The 24,210-nt window shown below is 41.2% G+C and overlaps 1 long non-coding RNA gene across 1 annotated transcript in view; it reads left to right on the top strand.

Annotated features, from left to right (window-relative positions):
* Positions 1 to 24,210, top strand: part of LOC105502176 — a 43,184-nt gene that overhangs the window by 1,506 nt on the left and 17,468 nt on the right. Inside the window, exon 3 of the long non-coding RNA XR_001000293.1 lies at positions 17,446 to 17,491. This is a non-coding gene — a long non-coding RNA (uncharacterized LOC105502176). The remainder of the gene's footprint in view (positions 1 to 17,445; positions 17,492 to 24,210) is intronic.

Genomic DNA, 24,210 nt, shown 5'->3' with positions numbered 1-24,210 from the left:
AAGTAGGGATTACCATTTGTGAGCAAGCCAAATAGTGATGCATTTCAAAATACTGCTGTCCTTCTTAAAGCTACTGTACCACTAGAGTCTGCCTAATGCCTCCAAAGGATCCTCTACAGAGGCCTCATTAGAAACATTGAGATCTTGGAACCTAAATTTAGAACTAAAGTAATCTGATGTTGGTGGCCACATATCAACCTCTCCTAGAGCACAGCGAACTCTGCCACATGGCCTAGCATAATCACAGGGGAGGAGCCTTCACACAAAGCCGATAGGGCCCACATGGGAAATGTTGGCCTTTCATTTCTGTTTTTCCCCATGAACTCGGTATTTAAAAAATGCTTGGCCGGGCGCGGTGGCTCAAGCCTGTAATCCCAGCACTTTGGGAGGCCGAGACGGGCGGATCACGAAGTCAGGAGATCGAGACCATCCTGGCTAACACGGTGAAACCCCGTCTCTACTAAAAATACAAAAACTAGCCGGGCGAGGTGGCGGGCGCCTGTAGTCCCAGCTACTCGGGAGGCTGAGGCAGGAGAATGGCGTAAACCCGGAGGCGGAGCTTGCCGTGAGCTGAGATCCGGCCACTGCACTCCAGTCCGGGCGACAGAGCGAGACTCCGCCTCAAAAAAAAAAAAAAAATGCTTGTACTGTTACCTGGTGGCAGTTCATGGCCTTAGGAAACTCTGGCTTCTTGATTGATGATTTTCCCCAGGAGTTTTTACAGCCAGTCTTCTTGCTGGTTGGAATTGCTGGGAAGTAGGGATTACCATTTGTGAGCAACCCAATACACGAGGCAGTGACTTCACATTTGGGGTGTCAGGGTTACCCATTACTTTCCTGCTGGAAGCAGCATTCTTCTCAGGTGGTTCCGTTCCTGTGTCACCTCCTTCAAGCTTTAGAAGTCAGCACAGCCAAAATATTGGTTTATCAGACATCAACATATGCTTATTCCTCCTGCCTCTCCCCCTTACCCAAGAAGACAGAATTGAGGGCTAACCACTTGAATGTCTCTGTGTGGCACTGCTTTCAAGATTTCAGCTATCACAGTCATGCAGCAACACCTTTTGGATCAGGAAAGCCTCACTGTCTAAGGACTTGATTTTCTGGACTGCTAGCTTGTGTTCAAGGATGTTAGTTTCCCAAGCATGGCACTTAGCAGTTTTAGGAAATGCTGATACAACTGTAGCAATTTTCCCCAATTTGTTCCTGAGGAAGAAGTCTCTTCAAAATTGAGTTGGCTTCTTTTCTTTTATTCAAAAATGCTGGTAAACACAATTAGCCTCATTAACCTCAGTTTCTGTTTCATAACCGAAAATTAGCCTACAATCACTGGTTTGCTGGAAAGCACAGTTGTAATTAGTCTTTAACTGACTGATATGAAAAATCTGTCTCTTCTTTAATTTCTCTGACATCTCAGTGAATATGAAAACATGTCTGAACTCTCCCACACTGGCACTGGGGACAGGAGTAAAAATAAATCAGAGATTTAAATCAAGGATCTCAAGCTGAGACATGAAAACCGATACTCTTGTACGTAGAAATTGGAGACAAGGGGGCGTTTGTTGGGGAGGTGATAAGCAGAAGGTAGAAACTATGAAGTCTATTCTCAACAGCATTTCTAACATGTCCAAAGCAGGTTACTGGGACACTGACTTCTATAGGCAAAGTTAAATGATTGTCTGTCAAAAAAAAAAGACAGGGATAAAAGTACTTGCCCTCTTGGCACAGGTGAAAAATCACTATCTCAGCCCTTGAAATCAATTTTGTTGACCGGCTTTAACAACAATGCCTTTTTTGGTGAGCAAGATAAGAAAGTCACATTTCCTGAGCAATCTTGACATGTGCCTCGTTCTCAGGCTAGCACTTAAAGATGCGACTTTTAGGTCTTGTGACCAGAAGAGCTGAGATCATGAGTTTAATCAAGAAACTCTATGGTCATTATTCCTCCCGTGGCTGGTACCCCCAGAGAAAATGTCCAGTGCAGGAAAGATGAGGATGTTCATTTCCTTTAGCTCAACTGATAATCTGCTAAGGCAGAGGGAAAGTAATGTGAAGTAGTTCAACTAGGTGTTTAGGTCTGAGTTTAACAGAATGTGGCCTGGGGAGCCACGCTGTGACGGGTGTCCATTTGGTGAAGTTTATAAATCTGGGTTAGTCACTGAGTAGTCTTAGTCCATTCAGGCTGCTATAATAGAATATCACAGACTGGGGAGCTTATAAATAGTCTATGATATTGTATTATAGCAGCCTGAATGGACTAAGACCAAGATCAAGGCAGATTTGGTGTCTAGGGAGGGCCTGCTTCTTAGTTCCTAGATGGCAGTCTCCTTGCACAGTCCTTGCTCAAACATGGTGGAAGGGGTGAGGGAGCTCTCTGGGATCCCTTTTATGAGAGCACTAACCCCAATCATGAGGGCCCTGCCTTCTTGCTCTAATCACCTTTACAAAGACCCCACCTCCTACTACTGTCACCTTGGGCTTAGGATTTCAACACATGAATTTTGGGGAGATGCAAGCATTCAACTTACAGCACTGAGGTGGCTAATTAAGCATGCACACTGAAGTGTGCCCTTTCATACCCTCTGCTCTTAGAAAGATAGCATAATAGGGATGAATAACTCAAGTATTAGAGTGCTTAACACAGACATAATTCCTTTCTTTGCCACTTCATCCCCTCCCACACTGCTTTGTTCTCTTAACTCTCAGTAAAAGGTTTTAATTTCCAAGTTGTTTCTCTATAGATTTGGATGGTGACCCCTGGCATGCACCCCCTCAAGGCCTCTGAACTGCCTCCCTGTCAGTGCGGACTCTGGTTCGAGGGCTGTGAAACTGAGTTGAGTTGTTCTGTCTCGGTTCCCAAACTGCAAATGAGAAATCTTATAATTCAAATTGAAGTTCTCCTGCGTCACTCCCTGCACCTCTTATCAAGCCTCATAAGAGTGAAATAAAATAGTCACTAAATCAGAAAACAATCCAGGGCAGCAAAGTAGCTTTTATTAGGCACCAAAGGCATTGGGTACAAATAAAATAATGAGGGAAGACATTAATATTACTTCCTCTGTGCTTGTTGGAGAGAGTGGTGTGTGACACTTGACTGAGTAGCAATACCTATGAAGCATCTTTCTTTTTCTCTTCAGCATTGTTTATATCAGAGGTTCTGTCTGTGCAATAGCCAGGTTGGGAATAGCCATACAGTTGGGCAAGATAACCGGATCTAATTATTCACAGTCCCCGATGGAAGTGTCTGAGTTCTGTTTTAAGAGAATTCTGTTTTAAGAATTCCCAGGAATGTGCCATTTAGAAACCACTGTATTCCAAAGAATGAAACAGAGCCTTTTACTTGGAGAAACACGTTTGTGCTTAGCTGTCCCCCACTGTACTCCACTTTCTCTGGCCTTACAGCCATATGCTTTCTCCATTTCATTTTCTGTTTATTTCAAACAAGCATCGCTTATCCTACACAGAGAAGAAAGAGCATGGGGGTGGTTATTCTGACAAGACATTCAGGGATAGAGAACGCTCTTTTCCCCTGGCATTCATTTCTTGTGTGTTTCTTTTGAGTAATTAAACACAGAAAGGTCACCTAGCATCCTGGCAATAACAGGAAATGGGAGGGGGGACCGTAAAGTAAAAGCAAACAATCAATATGAGGAAGTCAACACTGTGTTTTTGTTTTCCTTCCAGTTTCTCTAAAAAGGAATTAGCTATGTATCGATTATTCATATGCCACCTACTTCCCCAAAGATTTTTGAGGCAGTCCAACTTGATAGCACCTCAGTAACACCTGCAAGTTCCTAGATTTAATTTCTTGGCAGAACAACAAGCCGATACAAAAATCTGATTTGAGTGCTTCTAAATTTCAGTGAAATAAAAAATTCGTCTCAGCTAAAACACCTGTATTCACTCTTCCCAGTTTTCTGTTCCACCATCCAATCATGTTACTTTCATTTCAAGAAACTATTTCCTTTCTTGCCCTGCTCAGATGCATGTGTTAAAACAGGAGCAATTACAAGATTTGACTCTCCATTTCTTGCACCTTGTTGGCCCAGCCCAGTGAGGAGTGCCATCTGTATCTCCATAGCCCCAGCACTTAGGGGACCCAGTGTCAGAACCAAACCCTCTTTCAACAGAGCAGCTTATCTGGAGAATGACCACTCTCTGGATCAGTTCTTCTACTTGATACCATAATAGGAGTCATTTTGAAATACTGAACTCTTTTCATTAAACTGGGTTGTTGCCATTCTGTGAAAATGCCTTCAGCTTTCTCACTCCATGGTATTATTGATGTTATTCCTTTGGCCTGGACCTCTATTTAAACTCCCTGATACAATCCTCCTCATTCTTCATGGCTTTGCTGAAAGACGCTTGTCTCATCAAGCCTTGGGTATCGGTTATCAATTGTCGCAATAAAGCTGCATAACAAATAACCACGTTTTAGTAACATACAGCAATGAACATTTATTTATTTATTTTTTGCCTACAAGGTAACTGCATGGTTCTTACGGTCTCAGTTGGTTTCACCCATGGATCTGAAGACAGCTGTGTGATGGCAGGAAGGTCTCTTGATCTTGGCTTGGCTCTCTCACATGTAAGGGGTTGGTTGGCTGTGAGGTGGCCTAGATGGCCTTAGCTGGGACAACTATGCTTTTTTCATATGACCTCTCATCCTGTAGCGGGTTAACTTAGGATCGGTCTCATGGTGGAGACAGGTTTGTGAAAGAAGGAATGGCCTTGCCATTTCCTCGAGGCTCAGGCTGACAGATGGCACACCATCGCTTCTGCTGCATTCTGTGGCCCAAAGCAAGTCACAAGGCCAACTCAAGGCTTAGGGAGACACTGTTCTATGGGAGAAACTGCAAAGTTATGTCACAAAGGGTGGGGAGAAATGAATAAAAACTTGGAAAAATGTTTGCAATCATTCTACCACAACTTTTGTGATTACCTGTCTGGAGTAGTTTTCTGTTGTGCTTCATTTTTACTTTTTTTTGAAAGCAATTTAAAAATAGGATATCATTTGGGCACTTGTTTTACCTCCATCTATGACTCCTTTTAAAATCAGAGGCTGTGATTCATTTATTGTTTGGTCCTCAAGTTGCTTAATGCAGTTAAACAGGCATATGTCAGATTAGAAACATTCTAAAAATAAGGCAAAATAGAAAACATAAGCACACAGAATTTTAAATCTGGAGTAACTTCAAAAGTTTATCTAGTGCATTACCCTGTGTTGCAGTAAGTAAGCCACCCAAAATGAAAGGCCAACAAAAAAAAATTGCCTCAAAATGCAAAGAAGGTCCTTCTCTAATCAATGCTGATTGCAAAGCAAACACTATTCATGCACACCAACACTCCAACTTTAATTTTTAAATTTCTTAGCAGACAGAGAAAAGCCATTTTTCTGTCTTCATCTTAGCCTTCACTGTCTGCCTTCCTCTTCTCACTGTGATTCAGCCACGCACTTCATCAGTCACAATGACATCTGCTTAGCGTTCAAAGATTGGAACAGTGCCTGAGCACCAAGAATAGTGCTTTGCTCAGTAACTGCTTGTTGAGAACAGAGATGCAGGAGGGAATTCCTTCCACCTTAGTGTCTCGTGATCCTGTCTAATAAATGATTTTCCTGGAAGGCCACCATGTGATCCTGCAAAGGATTTTGGCTTCTCTGATGTCTTTTCTCATCTCCCTTCCATCCATGGCTCCCCAAGGAGTCAGTCCACCTCAGAACTTCAGAGCAGGCTGAGACACCATCTGCTCAGAGCTTCCATCCAGTCTTTTGGCCAGAGCTGTATTTTAGGACAACAAAGCCAGTCCAGTGTAAGGAGCGAATTCTGCTCTGAAAGAGAAAGGGAAGATTGGGTTCTCTATTGATTCATTCACGTTGAGAGCTCTCCACTTTATTGAATGAAATTCAATTAATATTTTAGGTTTTTAATGAAATTTGTTCTCACAGTGGCTTTTCTTGTCACCATTTATTTGAGTCCTGCGTTTCTAGAAGTTTTGTAATCAGTATATGCCAGCATGGTTCTCCAGATTTGGTTTAACTTCCCTGTCAAATCACTGAGAAAGAAGAGGCTGATTTTGTTTCACTTGGAAAACAGTTTTTAAGGAAAGACACATGTAGCCTATGATCCTGTGCCCTTTATTGTTAGTTATGGTCTAGTATGTTCTTAACCTCAGATGATAATACAATGTATCTTTCAGATTCATCCTGAATCATTTTCTTTGAATCATTCGCTTATCATGCTATGGCGATGGCTTTGTGACTTTAGGACAATCTGATCTCTAGTTCCGTGTAGTCATTTAGCCTCAATTTCCAGTGTTCCCCCACCAACAAGGTAGTCTAATTGATAGCCCTGACAGCGTTCTTGCTTCTCGGGATGGTCAGCTCTTCTCCACGACTGTCAAGACTCTGTCTTTCCTAAATTTGAGCCTTCCCTGAAAGTCTTTTTTATCAGAAGGGCATAGCTTTCTATTTTGCCTTTACAAAAAGGAAAAAAAAAAAATCTTTCTCTACAAAATCATTTATTTTCTTCTGTGTAGTCAGAGTCTATTTGAAAATTCATAAAGTACTCTCTTAAGAGTGGCCTGAAATGGGTACGAGACCCGCAGATTTATAGTCTGCTTCAGCCAGACAGATTGGGTTTCACATAATCCTTTTGAATAAAAGAGATCAAACCCCAACTCTACTTCAGGCAAAACGGAGAGGGACCTGATCATCATCAGGTATCTCCCCCTCCCAGATAAATGTAAATACATAGAATAGGCTGAACTCAGTACAGATGAAGTAGGAAGAAGCTTTATTCTTCTTCATCACTCTCTTGCAAAACCGCTCTGTTGACAGTTATCCCCTCTAGTCAAATCTTCTGCAGGATCCAGAGCTTTTGCAATTCCTCTCAGGTAATAAAATGTCCAGCTCAGCCTAATAACAAAACTCTAAACTTTCATCCAAATTAAAATGTTTCCCCATCTCGAGCTGAAACATGTACAAGGGCAGGGAGGGCATGCAGTTCTTTTTGTCTTCCTCTTCCCCCCTCCTCCTCCTTGAAAGGACTGAGCCCAAGGAGTAAAGAGTGTAACAGGAAAAAGTGCACCATGCCCTTGGTCCCTAGGGTTTGTATTTTCTGCGTGTGGCCAATGTGAATGTTCTGATTCTTTTGCTTGTAGGATATGTCTGTGGTTTCCTCAGGTACTTTTCCCATCAGGTCTCTGACTGCAATTCCCTGAAGTGCTGTCTCCCACTGGACACTGAGAGCACCCCATCAACCCAAGGCTTTCAGGAGTCCAGGCCACACCATCCACTCCTGAGCAGAGCCAGGAACTGGGGCAAGGAGTTGGTGGAGCCGGGGGCACATGGCACATGGTCTAACACTCTCCTCACTTTCAGACCATGCTCCTGGAACCCAATCTCCTGCCCAGTGTCCCTGAACCTGCTTCTAAGGCTTGAGCAAGCTTCTCCCTGTGTCCCTCCTCCCGAAGGCAGACTGCTTCTGGTGTCCATTCCCCTGATCCAGTGGGTGGCTGTTTGTGGGTATGGAATGGAGCTTAGACATGCAGTGGGGGTAGCTACAAGTGTGCCTACAAGGCTGTCATAATGAGGGATGGAGTCAGTTAGGGGAGAAGAGGAGAAGAACTACATGGTTCTTCATCATGGCCTAGAGATAGAAAATGAAGAGCTTGGGCTCTCTGCACATCACTTTCTAGTATAGGATACAATGATGACTGAAGAGTCTAAATGCAAACCTAGACTTCAAGATACAGATGAAGCCATATCTGTCAAGATAAGGGGATGGAACCCATTTTACTTATGTTAATTAGCTTGATGTATAAATGTTATTTTTATATATATATATATAGAGAGAGAGATGGGATCTCACCATATTGCCCAGGCTGGTCTTGAACTCCTGGGCTCAGGCAATCTTCCTGCCTTGGCCTCCCAAAGTGCTGGGATTACAGGCATGAGCCACTGTGCCAGGCCCGATTTTTAATGTTTAGAGTTATATACTGTGGGCCTCAAGGCCTCAAAATTGTTAGGGGCAGATAGCATACAGAGCCTATTGGGTTATGTCGCCCTACAGTATTTATCTGTATAGTTCCTGCAAGATGACCTAGTCTAGCTCCTTTCTCTAGAGTCCTTATCCGGACCACAAGAAATACTCATTTACCCACCTTTGGTGGAGACACATCCATCTCCTATGCAGGCCTCTTCTCTCTTTCTTCTGCCCCCCTTAGGCTGATGGAGCATTCAGAATTTTTTTAGGTATAGATTTGGTGCCATCCTCTTCATCTCTCAAATTCCAGAGGACGTGTATCAGACTTTCTGAGTGGGTCCTTTCAAGCCCTTCTCACTTGGCTGAAAAAGAGGGGGGTGTACCTCTGTCCTCAGAGGGGAGGTTATGAGGGAATATATGGCACATAAAGTGTCTCTCAAAATATCTGTACTAGCACTTTTACAGCTTCATTGAAGCATAATTGATGTACAAAACAACTGCACATGCTTAAGATGTATAATTTGATGGATTTATCATACACAAACATGCATGACCAAAACTACAATCATGATAACGACATATCCATCACACCAAAGGTTTTCTCATGCCACTCTGTGCTCCATGCCTCCCTGACCCCTGTCCTCAGGCAACCACTGATCTGCTTCCTCACTTTGTGTTTCCTAGATTTTTGTGTAAATAGAATCGGTCTGGTTTGCTTTTCTGTTTTTCGGGGGTGGGAGGGTTGACTTGTCTTCTTTCATTTAGAATAATTATTTTGAGATTCATCCAGGTTATTTTGTGTTTGGAAAGTTTGTCCCTTTCTACTGCTGAGTAGTGTTCCATTGTACGGGTGATGGGTGTACCACACTTACAGTTAGGTTGCTTCCAGGTTGAGGTTATTACATATAAAGCTGCTGTCAGAATTCACATACGAGTCTTTGTGTGAACATATGCTTTCATTTCTTCTGGATGAATACCTAGAGATGGAATAGTTGGGCTGTATGATGCCTATATAGTTAACATCTTAAGAAATTGCTGAACTGTTTTCCAAAGTGGTCGTACTGTTTCACATCCCTTCCGTCAGTGTTTAGGAGTCCCAGATGCTGCACATCGTCACCAGCACTTTAACTTGAGTTGCTCTAGTGGGTGTGCAGTGGTGGCTCATTGAGGCACTACAACTTTTGGAACCCTCAATGCATTATTCGCCTTCTTCCCTATACAACTTATATTTGGCAAAATGTGTTTTAAATCTCCTGAGCTGAGGAACTCAATAAAATGGGGTTGGAGGAGGGTCTCTGACATCTGTTTTATTAAAATGGAGCCTTGGGGTCTCTAGTGAAACTTAGAGAAGTAGGGGAAGTAACCCCTCACATCCTACTGACCTTGCTGAGAATGTACAATGTAATACACCTGGGTGGGCATACGAATTCATTCACCCCTACCAGCTGATATGGTTTGGCTCTGTGTCCCCACCCAAACCTCATCTCCAATTGTAATCCCCATAATTCCCTTGTGTCGAGGGAGGGTGGGAGGTAATTGGACTATGGGGGTGGTTTCCCCCATGCTGTTCTTGTGATACTGAGTTCTCACAAGGTCTGATGGTTTTATGTGTTTGACAGTTCCTCCTTTACATGCTCTCTTTCTCTTGCTTGCTGCCATGTAAGACATGCCTGCTTCCCCTTCTGCCATGATTGTAAGCTTCCTGGGACCTCCCCAGCCATGTGGAACTCTGAGCCAATTAAACCTCTTTCCTTTATGAATTACCCAGTCTCAGGTAGTTCTTTACAGCAGTATGAAAATGGACTAATACACCAGCTTTCTCTGCCAAACTGGAACCCTGATTATCACCAGCAACTATTCTCATTTTCCCGGATTCTCCAACAAGAAGAGGCTTTATTCTCTTAGCTCTAATCTGAAAACATTCAAGGCAGGACTGTGATTGCTCTTGTTTAGGTTACATTCTCATCCTTGATGTCTTAGTTTGGTTCTCCCCCAAAGCAGATTATGATATAAGGGTTTGAATGCAAGTCATTAATTTGGGAGCATTGTCCCAGAGAGCACCGTGAAGCAGTGGAGCGGTGAGGCAGGAAGAGGATCAGTACAGAATTTGGTAATGACATTGGCATCCACAGCTCAACCATGCTGAGGACCCTCTGAATCTGTGAGAAGTACATCTCAGAATTGCCCCCAGCGGAGGGTGTGAACACTGGGCTATTAAGCCATCATCTTCCATTCTCACTGGTTGAACGTTTCTCTCTAGGGACACTACCGCTCAAGCATTCTGCTGCCTGGGCACTGTGGCTGGACCTGTTCTGCAGCCAGACTCTTGCTTAGGCAGGGACTACAGCGGGCAGTCAGTGTGAAGGGCAGCTGTCTGCAGGAGTCTTTGGAGTAGGCTGAGCAGTTGCAGTTGGGCTACCACTAGCGATGCTACATCTGGATATCCCGGTAGTATGACTTCCAGCCTAAGCTAGGACCACCTGACTCGAGTGGGTGGAGGGGGAAAGAGACCAGGGAAATGCATTTCACAGAAGAATGTATAGGAGTTGTTCTGGGTACGTTCATTGGTATCTTCTAGGAGTTTTACAGGAACCATTTATGGTGGTAAATTGCTGATTAAAATCTTTGCAAGTTTGTTTCAAAATGTTTTAAAATGAAATCCTAAAAGGTAGTCTTAATGTAACTGTTTACTCCATAATTATTTATTCCTGGTACTCTCCCAGAGATCTCAACTAATAATAGACTCTTCCTTTTTTCTTTATTTGCTTTTATCCTTTGGGGAAAACTTTCAATCTTCAGATAGTGACAAAAAAACGTATTGAGCAACTGCTGTGTGACTGGCTCTTGTGTCAGGTACTAGGGATGCTAAAACGAATGCCCTCAGGCTGTGGAGGTAAATTCTGTGTGTCTTCCCACCAGTTGGATCAGAAGACTGAGGTTCCCGACTAGGAATGTCAGATGAGGCTTTCCCTCTTTCTTCTTACTTCCTCTGATTCCAGAATGATGTTTTGAGCATAGCATGTTCATCTCTTTACAGAGTAAGAACAGCTTCTTGTCTTTAGGATGCAATTTTAAAGAGAAGTGTCGCTATTTTTTCCCTGCCAATTTTGAACACTAGGCTATGATTTCTCCAAATTTGATGCTTTATCACATTCCAGGTAGTATAATCTTTATATTATCAACATGTGCACTCCCTTGCTTTTTCTAGCTGTGCTTTTTTTTTTTCTTCCTGGAATTTATATTTCTGTCTCCCATCTGCCAGCCTTTCCCATAAACTCTCAGGCACAGAATTTATTTCAGTTTTCTGTAATCTCACTTTCTAACACCAATAAATAATCCACCTATCTCTGAGGCCCTGCTGACCTTTTGCTTCTTATCAGCTTGATATATTTTTACTTTTTGTCTTTCGTTTTTACATATTTTCGCTTTGGTTCTCTGATCTGGCCTCCTTTCCCCTAGTTTTATACCCTGGCTATCTGGTGGTGGCCTCCCGGCCCCTACCTTGTCCTTCTTTTCCTTTGCAGGGATCCCCAGCTGCAAGCTCTTACACTACCCACTGACGAGTCCTCTGTGCTCCTGCTTTTCTCACTAGGGCTGCTGTCTGCTTAGCGGTTTGGGTTGCAGCTTCTCTTGGACCCTGGTTCATTCGCCTGCTGTGCCCTTCTCCTCTTGCTTTCCTGGCCTGTACTCACTGAATTCCCTTATCTTATCTGACTCTTCCAAATGGGGAATTTGCAGAAATTGGAAAGCATCTTTACCCAGCCAGCAAGACTGTTAGTGCCCATCACCCACTTACTGCAATGGAACAGTGGAAGTTCACAAGAGGGTTGATTTTGTTGGGTGATACTGTGAGAAATGCTGACGATACCTCAAGGCCTCTCTTCCGGCACAGGGCCCCCCTCTGCTCCACTGGACCCTCCCTCCTCTAGTGGCTGCTGTGAACCTATCGTGCCATGCTAAGAGATTTGTTTAATACTTTATTTTGACAGTTCCAAATTAGAGAAAAGTTGCAAGAAGAGTAGAAAAACCTCCCTATGCTCTTGTTCCTTAGTCTTCCCTGACCTCCATGACCCTGACATTTTTGAAGATTGTAGACTAGTCATTTTGTTGAATGTTCTTCAAATTGAATTTTCCGAATTTTCCTCATGATTAGACATCAATGACATGTTTTATGGAGGAAATACCACAAATGCTGTGATCTTTGCAATGCATTCCCTCAAGTGGCACACAATATCTGTGATGTTACTGGTGGTGTTAAGGTTGATCACTCGATTGAAATGATGCCTGCCAGATTTCTTCACTGTAAAATTACTCTTTCTTTGTTATTAATAAATATAATATGGGTTGTACTTTGACACAATGTAAAATCCCATTCCTCATTTAGCTTTTACCCATGTTTCTTTGTTTTTTTTTTTTTTTAATTCCCAGCCAAGGTGTATTTTATTTTATTTTTATTTTAAGTTCTGAGGTATGTGTGCAGGATGTGCAGGTTTGTTACATGGGTAAACTTTTGCCATGGTGGTTTCTTGTACCTATCAACCCATCACCTAAGTATTAAGCCCAGCATGCATTAGCTATTTTTCCTGATGTTCTCCCTTTCCCCACCCCTTCCCAACAGGCCTCAGTGTGTGTTATTCCCCTTCCTGTGTCCATGTGTTCTCATTGTTCAGGCCCCACTTATGAGTGAGAACATGAAGAGTTTGGTTTCCTTTCTTGCATTAGTTTACTGAGGATAATGGCTTCCAACTCCATCCATGTCCCTGCAAAGGACATGATATTGTTTCTTTTTATGGCTGCATAGTATTCCATGATGTGTATGTACCATATTTTCTTTATCCAGTCTATCATTGATAGGCATTTGGGTTGATTTTATGTCTTTGCTATTGTGAAGAGTGCTGCAATGAACATACATGCTCATCAATCTTTACAATAGAATGATTTATATTCCTTTGGGTATACGCCTAGGAATGTGATTGCTGGGTCAAATGGTATTTCTGCTCCCACGTCTTTGAGGGATCACCAGACTGTCTTCCACAATGGTTGAACTAATTTATGTTCCCACCAATAGTGTAAAAGCATTCCTATCTCTCCACAGCCTCACCATTTGTGATTTCTTGATTTTTTCATAATCACCATTCTGATTGGTGTGAGATGGCATTTTTCTAATGATCAGTGATGTTGAGCTTTTTTCATATGTTTGTTGGCTGTACAAATGTTTTCTTTTGAGAAGTGTCTGTTCATGTCCTTTGCCCACTTTTTCATGGAGTTGTTTGTTTTTTTCTTGTAGATTTGTTTAAGTTCTTCGTAAACTCTAAATACTAGACCTTTGTCAGATGGATAGGTTGCAAAAATTTTCTCCCATTCGGTAGGTTGTCTGTTTGCTCTGATAGTTTCCTTTGCTCTGCAGAAGCTGTTTAGTTTAATTTGATCCCGTTTGTCAATTTTTGCTTTTGTTGCCATTGTTTTTGATGTTGTTGTCATGAAATCTTTGCCTGTGCCTATGTCCTGAATGGTATTGCCTAGATATTCTCTAAGGTTTTTATAGCTCTGGGTTTTACATTTAAGTCTTTAATCTATCTTGAGTTAATGTTTGTATAAGGTGTAAGGAATGGATCCAGTTTCAATTTTCTACATATTGCTAGACAGTTCTCCCAGTACCATTTATTAAATAGGGAATGCTTTCCTCGTTGCTTGTTTTTGTCAGGTTTGTCAAATATTAGATGGTTGTAGATGTGAGGGCTTATTTCTGTGTTCTCTGTTCTGTTCCATTTGTCTATATGTCTGTTTCTGTACTAATACCATGCTGTTTTGATTACTGTAGCCTGGTAGTATAGTTTGAAGTCAATAACCACATGTTTTTGCACTCATCAATATGTTTCTTGTCCAGATTAATGATTATTGTGATGGTTGCTAAATGGTTATTTTCCAATACTGTCATTCCTTCTACATTTATTAGCTGGCTTCCTGTCATAAGGAAGGATTTTCCCTTTTCACTGATGAATTTATTCATTTATTCATATCAGTCTAGACTCTTGGCTTTCTAGTTAATTCAATGGATTATAAACAATTCTTATTATTTATTTTGATGCTCAAGTTGCCCAAGTTTGGTCAATGAAAGACCCTATGTATGTGAACTCTGGGCATTTCCTCATCGTTCTTTGATCATTTCCTTATTTTCTTTCCCAAAAAGTTTTCCAGACTCACTTTCATATATATCCTGTTCTTCCCCTGACACCTGAAGATCAGTCGTGTGTGTGTGTGTGTGTCTATGTAGATAGTATTCATTCTTTCATTCTTTACTTTTCAACTGCAGTGAAAATCATTGCTACTTCCAATTCCAATCCAATACCACAGGGTCTATTTTAAATTTTCTCCTTTTCATACTTGTACTTCTCTTGCTTGACAGTGAGAAAGCTGTCACCCAGTGTTCCCACTACCCAAGTCTCTTGGTATGTAATCAATCTCTTGACCCCACCTGGCTGCCCCCTCCTTGCTTGCAAGCCCAACCCCTGCTTGAGCCTGCTTACTTCAGATCACCTACACATTTGGGTCTGCCTTAATGGCTTTTTGATACAGGAAGGAAGGAAACCAATTTACATTTTTTAAAGAAGAGAAGAGGAAGAGAAAGCAAAAAAGTAGTGCGTGGGAGATTTTTTCCAAACCACATTTGTTATTTCCATCTCTTTTTGAGTTTACACAATTACTTCTGTATCACTTATAAAGTTATTCTAGACAAATAAAACATATATCTTTGACTATTCTGCTCTGATATTTTCATTTTTTGTACAGTATATGGACTGTTTATACAAGTAGTCACTACTCAATTATCTTTGGATATGAATAGAAATATCAGATACACATTTTAGTGCTGTGAAGAAAATAAATTCTGTTTTGATCAAAATGGGTTAGGTTAGGCTTTACAAACATCCCTGAAATCTCAGTGTCTTAGCCCAACGGAGCTTATTTTTTGTTCGTGCTATATTATTGCCCAAAGCAGGTGAATAGATGGGATTCTCAAAGGCCTAGGCTTATGGAGGCTTCATTCTAGATGTGTTCCCACAACGATCATGATTGTAGAAAGAGACTGTCACTAATTGTACGCCAGCTTTTACAGTTTCTACCAGAAAGTAAAACATATTATTTATGCTGCTATTTCATTGGCCAAGGCACATCACATGACCACACTTCCCAGGAAGTAGAAAAGTATATTCCTACCATGTGTCTTGAAAGAGGAAACTCTGAAGTAGTTGGAGAAGAGTACTGACTCCCAGAGTGCTTTGGCAAGGGACACCAAGGCTCCGAATTTGGCTCTCACTTTTAGTACTAGTCTTATCTTGTAACATTTCTATTTCTTTCTCTGCAAGACAGGAAAAGCTAGTTCGTGAGATTATAAAGAAAAAATAGTTCAAGTGTTTCATAAAACGCAAAATACTATAGGAAGATGAGAGCATCATGACTATCATTTCTAATAGTCACGTCACCAAATGGCAGATAAACTTCCTGGGAGCTATATTCATTTCCCTGATGGATTTCATATTCCAAGTGGTGATAAAGATAATCTTTTCCAGTTATAATAGTAATAGATGCTCAATGTTGATAATTTTCCCAATACAAAAAATATTTATAAATAAGAAAATACAAAGATCCATTATCTTAAAATAGAACAATATTTAACTTTTGATATACATACTTGGCAGTTGTTTTCTACATATAATTTAAGTAGCTGAAATTATATGTAATATTTTTCTAAATTTTTATGTAACCTTCAACTTTTAACGTTTTCTCATATAATTGCAGATTCTTTTAAATATTATTTTTAAAGGCCACATAATATTTTATAACCAATTAACCGTTTACCTATCGTTGGCCACTTAAGTTGTTTCCATATACATAATATTCATGATTATTTCACTCCGCTGACAAAGAGAGAAGAATGCCTTGCATCTACACTGTACCAGTCCTGGACCTCAGATTCATTTCTTTCCTTCCTCTGCTCTTCTCCACATTATCGTACTTAGGGTCAATTGGCTTCTGGCTGAATTTACCTAGTGGAAGACACTAACAGGAAAATTGCAGAATGGGGAAAGGAAGAAGTCCAGAAGTATTTCTCCCCTCACACTGTGCCATGGATGGTTTCTTTGGCAGTAGCTATGCCTCTGTTCCATCTCTCACCAGACAGGCCCTTCGTGGTTCCAGAACCCCAACCCCCAACAAAACCCAAACCTTTGATTCCAGTAACACCTCCTGCTCTCTTTGTCCCTCTAGACTAGGTGTGATAGTGGCTTCCTGCTGCTGCTAAACTCTAGGTTTCTCATCATCTTCTGACTGGTGCTCAGCTCCCTTATCATGTGGGTTACCAGCTCCCTGCATTAAATTCTCTCTGTTGGAAACGCTTAAAGACGTTGTTGTTTTCCTGGCTAGACTCTCATTTATTCTCACATTGGGCCACTGTAGCTTCTATCAGCATTTTCTATCTCCTCAAGCCAACATGAGCTTGTCTTTATCAGAGAAACTTAGTTCCTAAGAAACAGAACCTCATTAAAACTTTTCAAACAAAAATGTAAAAAAGATACTGTCATTGAAAAGATTAAAAAGCAGCACACATTACCAATAAGCAAGAAGTACAACTAGGAATCATGAGGGAGTTAGACTAGAAAGTCCCTCCCCTTCATCCTTCCTCTCTGCAGAAGAGAGTAAATATGAGAGAAAGCAGTACCCTCAGTCCCAGTTCTACATAACTTCTCAAACCCAGTAGCCAAGATGAGCTACCTAGATCTCCATTTTCCCGTTATCAAGCCCTGCTTGTTTCAGGCGTCTAAGCTTCATGTAATCAGCTGTAAACAGGAGTGGGGTGTGGATGAGGTTGAGGCTCTGCAGCTTGCTGTGCTGGAGAGGGTGGGGCAGCTTCTCTGAGAAAGAGCACGTGGGTGGGGGCACCTTGATGAGCAGGTCCCCTACAAGCCTATTATTTAGTGATCCTAAAAATATATGGACTTCCTGTTTCTAAAAATTTGCCACACTAGTGTGAAAGAAATATCTTTTTAGTTCATGACTGAGCAGATAGTAGAGTTAGGAAAACCACTGGGGCCTGAAATGAAGAAAAGTTTCCTCTATGAATGGAGGGAAGTGGGGAAACTGGATCAAGGGATGAATATAAAGTACTGGCACTGGGGAATTTTTATTATACAGTTGTTCCTTGGTATTCCATGAAGGATTCATTCCTTGTGGATACCAAAATCCCCCATACTCAAGTCCCTTATATAAAATGGAACAGAACTTGCATAACCTATGCATATCCTCCCATATACTTTAAATCATCTCTAGATTGCCTATAATACCTAATACAATGTAAATGCTATGAAAATAGTTCTTGTACTATCTTTAAATTTGCGTTACTTTGAATTTTGTATTGTTATTTTTAATTGTTTTTTAAAAAATATTTGTAGTCTGTGGATTGCAGTATCTGCAGGCAGATGCTGAACCCACGAATACAGAGGGACAACTATGTAAGCTCGTTAGTGAGTATAAGTGGATTCATGTTGTTATGATTTAAACTAAGTTAAATATAAATATATGTATATATATGCAATATAGTATATTTCATAAAATAACTTTAATATATTTAAACTGGAAATGCTTCCAAATCTGTCTATAATTGGTCAAAGCTTAGTTTTGAAAGAGTACAGGTTTTTCAAAATATGTTCCCTGCTCCCTATTTCTGTTATTGCTGCTACAGAGAACCATATGCAGCTGTAAATCTCTAGGCTTTCCCCACTCTAATATGAAAATTCGTTGCAGAATGATTGCTGTGAAATGCCTCTTTTTCTTTACTACCATGGTAGGAGATTACTATGAATTTTCTTATCTTTTTGATGAAAAGAAAGTAATGTATGAGATTCTTCCTCATTACTCAAAGGTGTTTTGAGCCCATGGCCCTTTCTTGTGGTGTAACGTCAGCATGTCCCTCACCACAGCAGGGGTGGATGACACATATCCACTTACCTTCTCACTGGCGTTTGTGGTTTAACGTTCAGTTCCTACTCCAGGTGAACTTACTAGTAGAAGATACATCCATGGGTCCCGAGGCTTCCCGAGTCGTTCCCTATCGGTCTCTACTCTGCTCCCTTTGTCTATAGTGTCAGTGTCTATCCTCTTGCCCCAGCCTATCAGGTCCTCCAGTTTCCCATACAGTTTCCTTTTAGCATTTCCAGGTGATAGTTGCCTCTTCATCTTATCAGTAATTGGAATATCAGCAGACCCTCTACTCTTAAACTAATTTACCAGGACAGTGGGTTCATCATTTTCAGTGTTGAATTTTTGGCTTTCACATCACTCTGATCTGCACTTCTGTGTATATGAACCATAGTTGGAAGTCAGATCTGACTCTGAGGTCAGTCATGGTCACTGTTGCTCCAAAGTGTCTCTCAAAACATGGCATCTTTCTAGTGTTCCTGGAAACAATGTTTCCCTAAGGGTTTATCTTTGGCCACACGTTTTCATGTGGCATTTGCAGTGGTGTGCTGGAGGGGCTCATAATAGCTAATGAGAGCCCACTGTCAAATATTCAGGAATTTTGTAAGCCAGTTTTTAAATCACAGTTTAAAATCAGCCATGGTGGGAGTATGCACACCATGGAAATTGACAAATACTATAAATCAGGGCTTCCCCTGCCCAAGCTGAAATCAGTTTACCAGCAACTAAAAATAAAATAATTTATTTTAATAAAATAAAATAATAAAAATTAATAAATTAATAAAAATTAAAATAATAAAAATAAAGAGATATTTTTAAAATCATAGGTAATCTGGCATTTTTATTATTGAGAACACTTTCTAAATTTTTTTTTAAGATTCAGCGGAAAAACCACTCAAACAGGTAAGTGAAGATTGCCTAGAGGAAATGACGAAATGCTACATATAAAAGAAAAAAGTTGATAAACTAGACTCTGTCAAAGCTAAAAAATTCTCATTAAAAAGTACTGTTAAGAAAATAAACAGGTAAGCCACAGGCTGGAGAACATAGTAGGACTTTATCTAGAATGTGTAAATACATCTATAAATAACCATAACATAAAAAGATAATAGCTCAATAATGAAATGGAAAAAATATTTACATAGAGATTTCTCAAAACAAAATATGCAAATGGCCAAAAATCACATGGAAATAGGATCACCATCATCATAAGGGAAATAAAAACTAAGTCTGTAATTGTGTTAGTCCATTTTGTGTTGCTGTAAAAGAACATCTGAGGCTAGCCAGGTAATTTATAAAGAAAAGGGGTTTATTTCGGCTCACAGTTCTGCAGACTGTACAAAAAGCATGGTGCTGGCATCTGCTTCTAGTGAGGTCTCAGGAAGCTTACAATCATGGTGGATGGTGAAGGCGGGGCAGGCGTATCATATGGTGAGGGAGAGAGCAAGAGAGAGAGGGAGGAGGAGATACCAAACTCTTTTAACCAGCTAGCTCTCACATTAGCTAATAGAGTCAGAACTCATTCTTTACTGCAAGTAGGGCACCAAGCCATTCATGAGGGATCTGCCACCATGACCAAGACACCACCACTAAGCCTCACCTCCAACACCAGGGATCATGTTTCAACATGAAATTTGGAGGGGACAAACATCCAAACTACATCAACAACGAAACATCATTTCACATCAACTAGAATGGCTAACATCAAAGAAGGCATCAAGGATGTAGAATAACCAGGGCTCTCCTATTGTGCTGGTAGAAATGAAAAACGTTGTGAGTACTTTGGAAAACTGTTTGGCAGTTCCTTTTAATGTTAAACATACGTCTACACTTTGATCTTACACTTCTACTCCTACCCAAGACAAATGAAAACATACCTACAAAAACACTTGCATAAGAACCTTTATAGCAGCTTTTAATCACAATAGTTCCAAACTGGAAACTCCCCAAATGTCCATCAACAGTAGGATGAATATACACATTGTGTTACATGTATATAATGGAATAGGACTCAGCAATAAAGATGAACAAATCATTGGGGCATACACCAACATGAATGAATATTAAAAACCTGTGAGGCAAAGGAATCAGACACCAAAGACTACATACAGCATGCCCCTGTTTATATGAAGTTCGGCAACAGACTGAACTAACCTTTGAAACGGAAACAGTGGTGACCTTGCAGGGGATGGCTTTGGTTAGGAGTAACTGGAAAGGAACATAAGGCCACTTTCTGGGATGATGGAGACATTCTATGTCTTGATTAGGGTAGTGGTTTCACGGGTGAATATATTTTTCTAAGCTCATTATTTATATGTAAATTTAATTCAGTAATAATAAATTTTAAAAATAGAAATAAGCACCCACCCCCCGCTCCCCCTCAAAAAAAAGCAACTTAAAGAACCAAAATAAAGTATTTACTCAAGTCTCAGGATAATGAGGAAGTAACATTTTATGTGGTTTAATGATAATATCATACAGAGTGTTAGACTGTAAGACAAAAAGAACAGATAGCAGAAAGCAATTTAACCTTGTACTATTCTACATTTAGCATGATATTACATTAAAGCTCTCCACCAATCATTTTATTTTATATTAATGATTCCCCAGGAGAAGCAGTTTCACTTCTGGTTTTTTAAAAGTAGTTTGGCCTGTTTACTCATATTAGTAGAAACAATAAATTCAATAAATCATCACAGCCTCCCACACTCCTTGGCTGGCATAAAGCTGCTGACTGACAGTGTAGCCGCCAGGCGCTGCAGGACCTGCACCACCAGGCTTGCTAATTGCTACGCAGCCAGGGAGATGTGAGGAGAAGATTATAGGAGAGGAGGCAGGGAGATGAGGAAGTGTGCCAGGAATTATGGAAGACGGTAGGGACAGCCGAATCAGCATTTCTGAAACCAGGTGTTTGTCTATCCTGGTGTGCACGTGGGCCCCATTGTGCTCACAGAACAACGTGGTATCTATGTTTTTCATCAATATGAGCAGTGTCTGTAGCCATGTGACACAGTCTTCCCAATTCCCAGACTTCTGGGTTAACTTTGGCTTAACTATTAAAGTGAGACAGCTTCAGCTCATTCCTCATTTTGATGACCATGGTTTTGACTGTTTTGGGGGACATTTCTGAGAATTCCTAGATGGTCCCCATGTGTCCTGGTGTCACCTGACAGCATTCTCCCAACCTGGCTCACTTTCTCAGTCCTCTCTGGCCTCTGGGTCCCTGTGACCTGCAGTGTGAGCACAGTGTACCCAAAGCAGCCTCATCACCAGGTGGATCCTAAACTTAATGGCTCTTCAAGCTCTTTTTAAAAAGGTGTGAGGAAAGCCGGAGAGTGATTGTAGCATTTGTTGTCTTAGTCTGTTCAGGCTGCTGTAACAAAAATACCATAAACTCAGGGGCTTATACGCAACAGATATTTACCTCTCACAATCCTGGAGGCCGGGGCATTCAAAATCAAGGCAGATTTGGTGTGTAGGGAGGACCCACTTTCTAGTTCGTAGACGGCCATCTTCTTGCTGAGACCACACATGGTGGAAGGGGTAAGGGAGCTTTCTGGGGTCTCTTTTCTAAGGGCACTAACTGTATTCATCAGGGCTCTGCCCCATGATTTAATCACCTCCCCAAGGTACCACCTCCCAATACCATCCCAGCGGGGTTAGGATTTCAACACATGAATTTGGGGGAACACACATTCAAACCACAGCAGTTATGCAACGTCATAGTTGCTGAGCTCTCACTATTGGCACATCCCCATCATCCTGTCCTGAGAGCTCCTTCCTTGGACCCTGGCTTCCTCATCTTATTGCTGGGACCTATGCTTTCCTCATTGAATCTCCTGTCCACTCTTCTCTTCCCTACCCTGTTACTGAGACTGGAACAGAGGAAATGAAAACCTCATTTCACATGACAGCAAGTTCTTGTTGTTATTATTGCCTTACTGTGCGCAGTAATTTAGGTTCTCTTGTCTTGAGAATCTCATTCTTGGCCATACCCTTACCTCCCTAACCAGGAATCCTTTAAATAAAAGTGTACTACCTGCCCTCACTCTTAATCTTTGCACACATAGACACCCTACTCATTATACTCAAAAAGCTGCCTTCAGTTTCATAAAATAGTATTTTGGGCTCCCTTTTAATTCATTTTTTTTATGAAATTTGACTGTTTTCCTAATACAGGGGATATTTAGGTTAGATGTTTGTGGAAGTTCAGCATTCTATAGAACATAGTTTAACCTACAATAAGAAAAAAAGGAGAGTACACAGCTCAGAGCCATCCTGTCTTCATTTCCTTCTTGCCTGGCTGTGTAGCCATTTTTTGTTTTTCTTTTTTTATTTTTCAGGTGTTACTTTAATTTTTCTCTATTATGGGCACTGAGGTTGGATAAGCATGGGTCTGCCTCTGTCACTGCTTCCTCCAGGCCAGCAAGGCCCATGCAATCGAACTGAGCTAACAGACAGCAGTTCTGGCCACAAAGATGACCCCACTCAGCAGCCAGCCCATGATGAGCCCGCACATTCATATTCAACACTTTACCGCTGGCTGCTTGCTTTTACACCAGCTCTCCTATCTGATCCCACATGAAGAGGCTGGTGGAGGAATCAAAGTTCTCTGTACCACTAAATTTAGCCTTATCCAGTGTTTCCTGACCACTGTTTTTTGAACCCTGATCTCCCCCTGAAATAGGCTTTGCCAATTTTTTCATATCAAATAAGAAAACTCCAAGGCCACTTGCTCTTAGCTCTGGCCTCCACTGCCTTGGTTTTATAATGTAGCAAACCTTTCTTCCACAAGACGCCTGAGCCCTGGGTGAAGCTGTTTTCAAGGAACAGGGTCACACATGGCTGCTCGGCCTGGCAGGCCTGCAGGCTTGCTGGCTAAGGCCAACTATAACAAACCTGGATTAGCATTTTAAACAGATTTCACCAAAAGGATAACTATTTGTCATAGAAGAAAATACGACTGACTGGAGCACACTCAGACTGCCTTTAGACATTCTCCCATGCCTGTGTCCCACTTTCCTGGGGCAGTATTACAATATTTACCGTAAAGCTGAGCATGAGTGTGGGGCCTGGGAAGTTCTGAGTTTACCGGCCTACTGTCTTTCTTCCACTGCAAGGGATTAAGAAACTGGAGCTGAAAATGAAAACGTTCACTCACATTTGCTACACCAGCACGCCAGAGGAGACAGCAATAGATGATTCTTCCTTTTTTAAAAAAAGTAAATAAATAGCACAAAGAATTGCAGACAGCCAGCTCAGCTTGGACCAACTTTAAAAGTCCACCACCAGACCCCCTCCAAGATAAGCAGCCCCCACACGGAGGAGATCCACCATCATCTCCGAGAGATAACTAGGAAAAAAAGGAGAGATGCTTTTACAAAAATAACATAATTTGGCTCCTGGAGAAAAGGAAGGTCAAAATGCAGGTGGTGTTCCTTCTTCTCCCCTTGCTGGCTTCCCCAGGTAGAAGCATTAATAGGCTTAGGGCTTATTAAGGTGAAATCAAAAGGAGAGAAAGACAGAGAAACTGTATTAACAATGGTGCCAGAGACTCAGGGTTTCCAGCAGGCTCATTTGTTTCAAGGAAAAAGATTTAGGGAGGGGTGGATCCCCCTCTGTCTTCATTCAGCTTCAAATGGAAGAAGAAAAGCAGGAAGTACACAGCTGATGTAGAAGGTATGATCCAAAATGATGAAAACAATTCCACCCTTTCTTGCATAAACATTTCTTGAATGCATAGTACGTGGCCAGCACTGTGATTGATATAGATGATATTAATAAGATTCAATCATCGAGCTTATCTTTGTGAACTGCAGAGACAGCCTCTGACGATTCGAATGGCTCAGATGCTAGCCACAGTTCAGATGTCCTGTTGTGGACCATTTCTGAGCCTCTGTAATGGAGTTGCTGCAGTGATTTCAGAATCAAGCCAACCCACTCTAATTTTGGAAGCATTTATCTTTGCCTTTTTTTCCCCCACTTTTTAACATCTGAATTGTTTGCACCACACTGATATCACTTATGTGAAACGCTAACCAAATCTCTTTCCCACATTCGACCTCAGTTTCTCCATATGTGTTGTTATAAAATCATCTGGTTCTGAGTCATTCAGTCTCTTGGCAGATGCTCAGTGCACTTGAAGCTAGTACGTGCTTGTTTAAAGTCCTTATGGTTCAGGCCTCCCTGTCTGTCAGTCAAGTGTATCTGCTTAGTATCTCTATATGTTATGTCTATAAACATGCCTGTTGAA

The sequence above is a fragment of the Colobus angolensis genome, unplaced genomic scaffold (assembly GCF_000951035.1).
Source record: "Colobus angolensis palliatus isolate OR3802 unplaced genomic scaffold, Cang.pa_1.0 Scaffold78, whole genome shotgun sequence".
In the NCBI taxonomy this organism is placed as follows: Eukaryota; Metazoa; Chordata; class Mammalia; order Primates; family Cercopithecidae; genus Colobus; species Colobus angolensis.
The sequence above is the reverse complement of the archived record's forward strand: the minus strand, read 5'-3'. Positions and strand labels throughout refer to the sequence as shown.